The 11,040-nt window shown below is 38.8% G+C and overlaps 1 protein-coding gene across 2 annotated transcripts in view; it reads left to right on the forward strand.

Moving 5' to 3' along the window:
- The window catches only part of LOC745383 (Krueppel-like factor 5), a 75,565-nt gene that overhangs the window by 59,975 nt on the left and 4,550 nt on the right, over nt 1-11,040 (forward strand). The window contains exons 11-12 of one of the 2 annotated variants that reach the window (XR_010158827.1): nt 404-509; nt 10,353-10,419. The gene's annotated coding sequence lies outside the window, so the exon portion shown is untranslated. The remainder of the gene's footprint in view (nt 1-403; nt 510-10,352; nt 10,420-11,040) is intronic. The other variant, XR_010158829.1, reaches the window with a different exon arrangement.

Raw genomic sequence — 11,040 nt, forward strand, 5'->3', positions numbered from 1 at the left:
GTCTGGAGATTCCAAGATGGCTTCATTTACAAATTTAGTGATGGGGATGGCTGAAAAGCTGGTCTTGGCTGGGACTGGCAACTAGAGTGCCTACATGTAGCCTTTCCAACATGATATTAGGGTAGTCAGGGACTCAGTGTTCCAAGAGAACTTAAGTGGAAGTTGTTGGTTCTTAAGGCCTGGATCCAACAACTGGCCCAGCATCACTGCTGCCGTTTTCTGTTGATCAAAGCAAGTCATGGAGCCCACCCAGATTTGAGGGGAGGGAATATCTGCCCTACCTCTTAATGGAAGGGTATCAGAGAATTTGTAGCAACCTTTAATCTGTCACAGTGCACATTTTGGCCATTGATTATGTTCCTTGCCTGTGGGAAAATACATTCACCCTTTCTAAAACCCCTAGACTCTCAACTCCTGATGGCATCAGAACACAGGCAGCATCAAGATCAGGCTCAAGATGCAGGATTTTATCATCCAAATCAGGCCCACATATGGATGAAACCCTTCAGGTATGTTTCTTCAAGTATGGTTCCTCTCGACCTGTGGACTAAAGAAACACATTATTTGCTCCTCCATCCCCAATACACAATGTTGAGATGAAGGTAAGAAAAATGCAGTTGGCATTCTCATTCAAAAATAGAATGAAAAGCAAAGAGCAGTCCCTAGTCTGTAGTATTTCTGAAATCTTACTGGTCACATGTCCACATTCTTTTATTACATCTCAGTCCTGCTTCCTAGGAATTACATAGTAATATGACAAAATAATATAACTAATTATTTAACTACAATAAACATTTCATTTCTAAGCTCACCTTTTTCTATACAGTATTATACATGCATAAAACAAATCATTTGGCACTTCTGGCATTCCTATCAGAGATCCAAACCCAGCCAAATCCATCAGTTCATTAGGTATATATTCTATTGTCTAGATCACAACAGGCAACAGTATTGTCAAAATTTCTGCCACTTCATAACCAGGGTCACTTTTTCTCCAGCCTCCAATAGTAATTCCTGTACTATCTTCCTCTAAGTATTCACTAGAAGTCTCCTTCAGGTTTTTCTATTCTCATTAACAGTGTCCTCAAGATCTTTGCAGCGTTTGCTCATTGTCTGGTTCCAAGACCATGGCCACATGTTTTAGATAGTTATGGCAGCACTCCACTTCCAGGTATCAAATTCTGTTCTTATTATCTACTGCAGCATAGCAAATTACTCCAAAACTTAGTGGCTAAAAATAACAATCATTTTATTATATCAGGACCTTGCTGCTTGGGCATTTGGGCATGCCTCTGCTGGGTGATTCTTCCGCTCCATTTCAAATTGACTGAGGACACTCAATGGTTTTCAGCTGGTGGGTCGGCTTGTCAGGAGGGTCAGGATGGCTTTCCTCACATGACTGCCACTGGCTAGAAAGTGGGGCTCGGCTGGGCTTGTCTGGAGTGTCTACACATGGCCTCTCTAGTAGGGTGGCTTTAGGGTAGTAGAACTTCTTACATAGTGATTAAGGGTTTCCAGAGAGAGTGTTCCAAGAGACAGAAAGTGAAAGCTACCAGTTTCATAAGGTGTAGACTTGGAATCTGAGCTGGCTTCACTTTTGCTATGGCTTTACTGGCCAAACAGTCACAGAGACCACCCAGATTCAAGGCCATGGGATGTAGACCCTATTTCTCTGTGGGAACAGAGTGAAAAATTTTTAGTATGAAAGAAAAATAATGTTTAGTTTTTCATCTTGAATTGCTTACTAGTGCTTACAAGGCTGACTGACTCAATGAACTAATTCAGGTTTAGGAATTACACATTCGAGCTTCTGGTTCCATATCTCCCATTGCTTGGCTGCGCTTGAACTGAGGTAAATAACCTTTAGGCTTTCATTTATATCATAGGCAAAACGGAGATGATGATAACTGTTGGCACCCACTGGTTCAGGGAGATGTTGTGCCTCTTTTTATTTTTTTTTAAATCAGTATTTAAAAAGTATTCTCTAAAGTGCTCTAGGAAGTAGAATAATAAATTGCCGTGACAAATTGGACCATTACAAATTCACCACATATGTTTTTATTAAGATAGAAAATTGGGTCTCAATATTGTGTAACATCAACAGGGATACGTAGGAACTCTAGTACTCACAGAAGTCTCACACCCCACACACACCAACCTGTGCCATAGCATATGCTTCCTTTGTCTTTCATGTATGGCAGGCAATGCATGTTTTCTCACTGAATCTTTGCCACACTTTTTGGAGAGTTAGGTGCCATTATTAACATGTTAATCATGTTTTCTGAAACTTTTTTTTTTCCTGGAGTTTAAATTCTAACACATCTTTTGCATATTTATACATAATACATCTTTAAAGAATCTAATGAAACCTTTAGTAGAGTCTGTAGGGGTTTTGTTTAAATTCTGTGGAAATCATCCCTTTTTATTTTTATACAAATATTCTTGCAAAATGAGATAAAAGCAGATTTATGAAGATATCAAGATGATATAACAAAGATGAGATACAAAATAAAAGCAGAGGCATTAGCAGGAGCTAGTTTTACTCATGGAAGCCAGAAGGAGGATGGGGTGGTTGGTACTGTGGGAGGAGAGACGGGCTGGGAGCCAGGGCATCTGGCCCTGCTGTGCCATTAGCTAGGAGCTAGGTGTGCAACCTCAGAAAGCTTATTTCCTCCTCTAGGCCAAAGTTTTCTTCTGTGTCATATGACAGTATTAAACTAGATTAACTCTAAAGCCATTGCAACATTAATATTCTTTTATTATTCCAAGTAAAGGGGATGAAACACTAAATCAACATTTCCAGGCATTAAGAAGGTGATTTGCAAAAACATTTCATTTATTCTTTCAACAAGTCTTTGTTGAGACTCCTATGTGCCAGGCCTTATTCTAGGTATTTAGGGGTACAGCAGTTAATAAAAACTCCCTTCCCTCATGGAGCTTACATTCCAGGTTGGGGGATACAGACAATAAATAATCTAAGTAAGTCAAACATATGATATGTTAGACAATCATAAGTGCTTAGCGGAAGATAAAGTAAGGAAGGTGGGTAGAGCATGCTGGGTGGGGTTTGCAACATCAAGTAGGCTAGTCTTGGAAGACTTCACTAGTAAAGATCTGAAGGAAGATGTGAGCCATAATGACTTTGCTTCCAGTTCATGGAGAGAATGAAAGCATTTTCAGGGAGAGGAAACAGCAAATGTAAAGGTGCTGACATCGAAGCATGTCTTATATTCTCAAAAAATAACAAGGAAACCAGTATAGCTGGAGTGGATGGAATAAATGAGGAGCAGGGTACCAGGAGGCATGAGAGAAGACTCTGGGGAGATGTTGAGGAGAGAGTGCCATTTGGCATGTTTTAATGAAATAACTTTATTGCTTCATTAAAACAGTGTAGAGAATAGACTAGAAAAGGTCAAAGACGGAAAGAGGAGAACAGTTAGGAGGCTACTGCACTAATCCAGGCAAAAGATGATGGTGGCTCAGACTATAACGGCAGCAGTAGAAGCAATGAGAAGTGATGGGATTCTTGATGTGTTGTGAATGTAAAACCAATAGGATTTTTTGTATGTTTAGAATGGGGGTATGAAAAAAGAGGACTCAAGGAAACTGCAAGGAGTTTTGACTTGAACTAACAGTTGCTACTTGCTGAGATGGGGAAGACTGTGGGAGATGCAGTTTTTGTGATGCTGCTGTAGGCTATTAGGAGTTTAGTTTAGACATGTCAACTATTAGATGCCTGTTAGGTATCCATTCCATGCATGTATCATGTCTTATAAAGACATGAGTGTGAGTTTCAGGGGAGAGAGCCAGGCTGGAAGTACCAATTTATTACAGCTCTGAGATTGGATGAGCTTCCCAATGGAGTAAACATAGATTAAAAAAAAAAAAAAAGGTTCAAGGACTGAGCCTGGGGAGTAAAACTGCAGAGATGAGAAGAAGCATCGAGGGAAACAAAAAGAAGTGACTAGACAAGTAGTAATAAAACTGAACAAGCAGAGAGTCTGGAAGCTCAGTGGAGGAAAAAAAGTGTTTCAAAGAGGAGAGAGTGATTGTGTCCAATGCTACTGACTGTTTGCATAAAATGAGGACTGAGAAATGACCACTGGCTTAGCAAAGTAGGAGTTTTGGTACCTTGATCAGAGCAGTGTCTGTAGAGAGGTGCAGGTGAAAGTCTGATTAGAGTGAGGTCTAGAGAGAACAAAAGGAAAGAAATTGGAGACAGGGGATATGGACACTCTTTCAAAGAGTGTTGCTATTAAGGAAGTGTGAGAAAGGGGAATCGCTAGTAGGAATTGGAGTAAAGAGTCTTTTAAAAAATATGAGAAAACAAGATGTTTGAATGTTGGTGAGAGTGATCAAATAGAGAAAAAACAGGCAAAGTAGAAGAAATAAAAGAAAATCACTGGAACAGCGTCCTTCAATAGATGAGTAAAAGAAGATCTAGCAGCAAGCTAAGGGGTTGATTTTGACTAGAAGCATGGCTAGGAGGAAAAGTTGAGCAGATGGGCACACATGCAGGAGAAAAGGAGGTGGTGCTGGAGGCTGAGTGCAGTTTCTTTTGATTGCTGTTATTTTCTCAGTGAACTAGGAAGCAAAATAATCAGCTTGGAGTGAGGATGACAGAGGCATTTAGAGGTTTGAGAAGGGAGGAGTAAGCATGAAACAGTTTTCAGGGGAGTAGGAGAGTTAATGGACTACGGAAATATTGTATGTTTGCTGGAGAGTATTAAGGACGTAACTGAGGTCAATACAGAACTCTTTGGTCTTCCAAAGTCATCTATGGCCAGTCCTTTTCAAAGTGGTGTTCTTAGAGCAGGATATTCCTTGCAGCACTGAGAGGAGATGAAAGCCTGGAAGTGAATAAATGTCCTAAGATGCAACTGTTGTAACATAGCCACTTCTTCTAGAACACCACCAATATTTCCTTGGGAAATATTGAGATTTCTTTCCCTAACTCCTTTCTTCCTTTCTTTTCTGGTCCTCTTCCTTATTTGTGCTAAGATACAGCTAGAGTGGTTGTTTATGGGTTTCAGGGAGCAGATCCACTTCCTGTACCTGATGGGTTTGTTTTACTGTTGTGTTGGATAGCTTTTTCTATGTTATACTCTGGTAACAAACAATCACCATTTCTCAGTGGCTTACAACCATCTGGATTTATTTCTCTCTCTTGTTACAGGTTGGCTGTAGGTCAGTTGCAGCTCTACATATCTTCATTCTGAAATTGAGTCCCTATTTAGGTCATGCCATTCTTTGGGCAGAGGGAGAAGAGCAATTGTGGAGCCCCAAGATGGCTCTCAGTTTCCACTGGGAAGTGGTAATTGTCACTTTTGCTCACATTTCAATGGCCAAAGCAAGTCACATGACCAAGCTTGATGTCAATGGGATGGGAAAGTATAAGCTTCTTTTAGGGAGGAGAACTCATAATTTGGAACAATCATATAATTAGCTGCAACTTTTTCCATGTGTGGCAGTAAAAAATCATCCTCAAGCAAGAGAGTGGGGCAAATTACCTCTTCCTAACCATGATCAGCATTGAGCCCTCAGGAGTAACCCCAAGGTGACTTGACATTTGGTATGAATTTCTGGGTGCAATTCTATGTCTGGCCCTGTGGGCTAGATTATTTAGCTTTAGAATTTAGAAGCTGTCTTACCTTCAGGGAGGCAGTTCATGTATTTAATCACATACATTTTAGGTATTATAATAATAAAAGCAGCTATGCTAAATTTTACAAAATACATCTTATAAGCTGGAAGACAGAGGCCCATCCAGATCTGTCTTTGGAGACTTTCTTAAGTTCTACATACTCAAGATCAATTTTATGATAATATAAATACAATAGGAGAAAGAGCTCTGCTTGCAACTCAGTAAAATAAAAATTCAGAGATGATAGGAAATTCCATATCTATTCTTGGCCTAGCAGGAGGAATTTTATAGCTTGAGAAGGAGCTGGGATATTTCTCTAAGACACTGTGTAACCAAGTCTCAGGCCCATGATTCACCACTTCTTCTTCTTTGGTGCTCTGCAAAATGCCATGGGTTGTTCTGAGTGATTGCCTCGCCGTGGCATGATAGACATGAAAACTCAAGACGAGCAATGAAAGTATCATGATTGACACAAATTCCAAGTATGTTGGCTTAACTATTTTCATGTTTGTTCTGTTAACACAGAAGAGACCAGGTTCTGCTGCTGTGTGTTCTTTAGTTGCATTTTAGTGAGAGTTTTCCTCTCCCTTTATGAATATAGGATTCTGACAGCTGACAAATGACATTCCAAGAACTTAGCCAGAGCCCAAATTGTGCCCTGCTGTGGGAATTTCTCCTCATAGATTTGTCCAACAACTCTGCTCTGGAGAAAATGCTCAGGTGATGCATTCCCAGTGGTAGCTCAGTTCCCATCAACTCACCACTGGTGCCCGCATTAGGATGTTTTTCTTTCTTCAGGTATTTGTTTTCAGTCCATCTTCACCTCCCACCACAGTGAATTTACTGTCCGTGAAAGGGACTGGGTAGCTCTCCCCTGAGACTACCCTGGGTTTATTTTTAGCACAGGCAGTTTGGAAAAATTACTTTCCCTTGCTGACTGCACCAGGACTCTCTTAACTCTGACACAGAATTCTGGACCTTTCACATTGGATTGAGAATGAGTGGGTAATCCATGCCTTCACTTTAGAGATGGAGGAATCACATTACAACGGGGATAAAAAATTTGCCACAAGTTACCCAGACACTCAATTGAAAGAGCTTTTCTTTGATCTGTTGGTCTCAGATTTATAAGATGTTTAACAGTGTAAAAATTGCAAGTTAGTCTGACTAAATTGGACAGATTGCAGGTAAAAGCCCCGCTCCCTAAATCCCAATTGATCCCCTGAGCCATTTGTACTACCTAAAAGTGGTATTATTACTTTCAAGCTACATGCTCAAAAATTATTTCCCTTGGGAACACACACCTAACCCAGACAAAAAGATTACTACTTTTTTTCTACTCATTCAATACCCTTTGTCCCAGCTATCTTGTTTCTTTCTTCCTATGTCTCATTCAATATTATATTCACATGCTATGATCTCCCCAGACCCCTGCAGACTATTAGGTTGAACCACATGAAATTGCCAATATTCAGCTGGTTTTGACCAGTAAAGGTGGTGATTTCATATAATTCAAGCAAACCCTATTAGAATGAGGTAGCAAATTGTGGAAGTTCTCATGCAGAACAATGCAAGTTATTGACCAAATCAACTACGGCTCCATACATGGAATCGAGTTGGATGTGTATCCAGGCTCTAATACAATCTGTTGTAAAATGCAGGCTAATTAGCATATTAAATGAGAATTTAATACTTGGAATATTAAAAGGGAATTTCAACTTCTGATAGGGAGAAAATGTATAACTGATGTGCACTCATGTGTGTTAATATGCCAAGATTCTCTGTGTGCAACGGCTGTGACCACTACTCAGCATATGCAACTTGCTCAGGCCTTTGAAAACCAACTCTTTACATACTTTCTCTCCCCCACCACCCCCAACTTCCTCACTCTCTTTCTCTGTCTCTAGTCTCTCTGTCTCTGTCTCTAGTCTCTCATAGTCAGACTTCTGAAAAGAGCAGTCTACACTCACTTTTCTACATTCTCTTTCTTATTCATCCTGTAGCTCACTGTAATCTGGTTTCTGTTCCCAACACTCCACTAAAATAATTTCTGCCAAGGTCACTAATGAACTTTGATTGACAAATTCAACAGAAATGCTTCTGTCTTTATCTTTCTTAACTTCCCTGTTGCATTTGACAGATGTGCCAAGATTTCCTTCTTAGTATTTCATCTCTTTCTCTGACTTGCATGATCTGCCTTTCTTTTGATTTACAGATATTTTCCCAAACCAGATTTTCAGCCTTTTGAGGGCATAGGATTTGTGTCTTATTCGGCTGTGTATCCCAGGGCCTAGTTTAGTATAGCCTCTGCAAGGTGCTTATCTATATTTGTTGAATGAATGAGAAACAATGAATTAGCGAAATGACAGCACTTTGTTAATTATTAGTCATTGCAAATATTTAGTTTCTCTTTGGTTTAATCCCTATGTCTAGCAACTTCTCTACCTGACTCACTGCCATACATAATTTTAATAATGTATAGCTGGCAGGGTGCCACATTCTTCATGTTTTCATCTGAGAAATCCTACTTGATAGTTGGAGGCAAGGCAGTTGAGACTGAAATCCCTACTGGTTCCTTTTCACATGGCTTCCTCTAATTCTGAGCAGTTATAATATGCTGGGCTATCACTCATGAATTTTAGTAACTCCTAACTCCTAGGAAAAAAGATCTCTGTGTCCTTTTTTTCTTTTCCTCCCAAAAATGTGTCATTTTGAGATCCAATAAAGTGTGTCCAGCAAAAGGCCACTTGTTGCTTGCTTAACATATGACCTGAAAAACAGGGGATAAAACCTAACACAAGACTCAAGGAGAACAAAAGAAACACGCCAATAGAAAATGCAATACACACACACACAATTTATGCAAGTTTAATTTCTGTTGTTTTGGTTGGAAAAGAGCTGCAGGTGTCCTCTAATTATAACCCCATTTTCACAAATATGATTCAACTGTCATATTTAATCTGTTATATTCACCATATAGCCTACTGTTGCAGCACATTTCTTTCATTACAAATTTAGTAGCAGAGTTTCAAATGCTCAAACTAACATTCAGGCTAGTCAATTAATGCATTATTTACAAGTTAAATGTTATTAAAAACAGGTTCTTAATTTGCTAATGATTTACTAGACCCAAAGCAATATTCCAATTTTTTGTTGTTGTTGTAGTGTTTGAAAATGGAAGAACATTTAGAACAGTTGGGATGGGAGAGATGTCAGGGATACTTTGGCCTTTCTCATCCATTTCTGAATCTCTTTTCTGCATTCTTCCTTCTTGTGTGCTGTGTTTGATGCCTATATTAACCAGTTGCAGCATGGTTGAGAAGAAAGACTTATGAAAAACAAGACCAGCATAAATACTATTGTGAGGAGTGTTTTAAAAAATCACTGGGCAGTTTGGAAAGACTAAATACACATGTTCCCCATACAATTTAGCATATTTTGATTTACAGTCCCATTCCAGCAGCACAACAGGTTAAGAAGTTTAGAAGTCCAGGAAATTAAATGTTATTGGCATTCCACTGTTGTCAGACTGCACACACTGAATATATATCTCTTCAAATACACTTTGAAAGAGTTTAGAGTTTCTAAGGTTCTAGGGCCTCAGAATCATCCCAACAATCTGGATTTTCTTCTTTCTTTTAGTTTTCTTCCTCTTTTTTCTTTAACCTAGATCATGTTCTAAATCCATACCTTTCATGTTCCATAATTCCATGGCACACTACTTATTTATGAAAGATAATATGGGGGGTTGAGCTCTTTGATGAAAAATAATTCAGGTTCCATGAAGCCAGTTACCTCATCTTCATGCCTTTCTCTCTAGCTGTTTCCTTGGCCTAGAGGAATCCATTTTCTCCTCCCCACTTTTCTCTTAAAAATTTTTAAAAACCTAATTTTCTTAATAAAATCTTGTTAAATTTAAATGTAGCTCACAACAGTCATTCACTTCTCTGAATTCTATTTTTTATATTATTATATCATATAAATTTAAAGTATACAACATGATGTTTTGATATACGTATGTATAGTGAAATGATTACTACAGTCAAGCAAGTTAACATATTCACCATCTCACATAGTTACCTTTCTTTTTTTACAGTACAAGTACCTAAAATCTACTATCTTAGCAAATTTCCAGTGTACAATATAATATTATTGACCATGGTCCTCATGTTGCACATTGCGTTCTCTGAATTCTTATAACTCTTCACAAGAAAGTGTCATGTAGTCACTCACTTAAATTTATATTGCCTTTTATTTTCCTTACATGTAATTGTTTCTCTATAGGACAAGCTATAGAGTCAGAAAGATCTGCTGTGAATTGATGGTGTTACCTAGGCCAAGCTATTTCTTTTCCCCAAGTCTCAACTTTTCTCATCTCTTAAATGGAAATAAAAACTCATATTGACTAGTTGTAAGAACTGGTGAGGGCATGCATGTGAAGAACCTGGTTAAATTGTAGCTGCCTGATATATGGCAGCTCCTGTTGCCATAATGAAATAAGACAATATATATAATTTGCCAGGTACAGTCCCTGGCTCATGTTTGGTACTCAATAAAATTTAATTCCCTTTGATACAATGAATAAGTCACAAGCATTTCTTGTTTTCATTTTCACTCAGAGTAAAGTTTTCTCAAGGGCAAAGACTAATTTTTTTTTCAAACTTTTCAGTTTGTGTGAATTAATGTTCCATCTTCTGTATTTTGGGAGGTATTCTGCACATCTCTCAGGAAACCCAGATGAAATTGAGTGCCTGCTGCCCACATCAGCAACCCAGGTAAGGCACTTTTTTGTTGGTTCTTCTTTGTTTCTCTTCTTACTCTCCCTGTTCTCTCCAATCCTCGGATCACCTTCTAAATACACTACTGGTATCCAAACCTTTGTCTCAAGCTCTACTATTGGAGGAACCCAAACTAAGTAAGGAAAAGATTCAAATGACAGAGAAAGACAATAGTGTACAAAATAGCAGAAGAACTTTCAGAGCTGTCCAAGGCAGCTAAGACAGGAAAATGTCAATGGAATAAGAATAGAATTCATTCATTCACTTATAAAAAAAAAAGGTACTTATTGAGCACCTAGTATGTACTGAACATTCTTAGGCCTTAGGGATATGGTAGTGATCAAAACTGGCAAGGCATTTACATTGTAGTGAGGGAACATGCAATGAACAAGCAAATCAATGTGCAAAATCATATCAGGGAGTGAGAAGAGCTTTGACAGTAAATGGCATAGTAAGAGACTGTGTGCAGGAAAGGTAGCTATTTTAGACAGTGTGATCTATTTAGAGTGAATAAAGGCCTACCTGGGAGGGTGATACTGGAACAGAAACTTGGTCAACGTGAGAATGACCCACCTTTTGTCCAATGACTATCTTCTCCTGAAGTGCAAGCAGAAAAAA

The sequence above is a fragment of the Pan troglodytes genome, chromosome 1 (genome assembly GCF_028858775.2).
Source record: "Pan troglodytes isolate AG18354 chromosome 1, NHGRI_mPanTro3-v2.0_pri, whole genome shotgun sequence".
Taxonomy (NCBI): Eukaryota; Metazoa; Chordata; class Mammalia; order Primates; family Hominidae; genus Pan; species Pan troglodytes.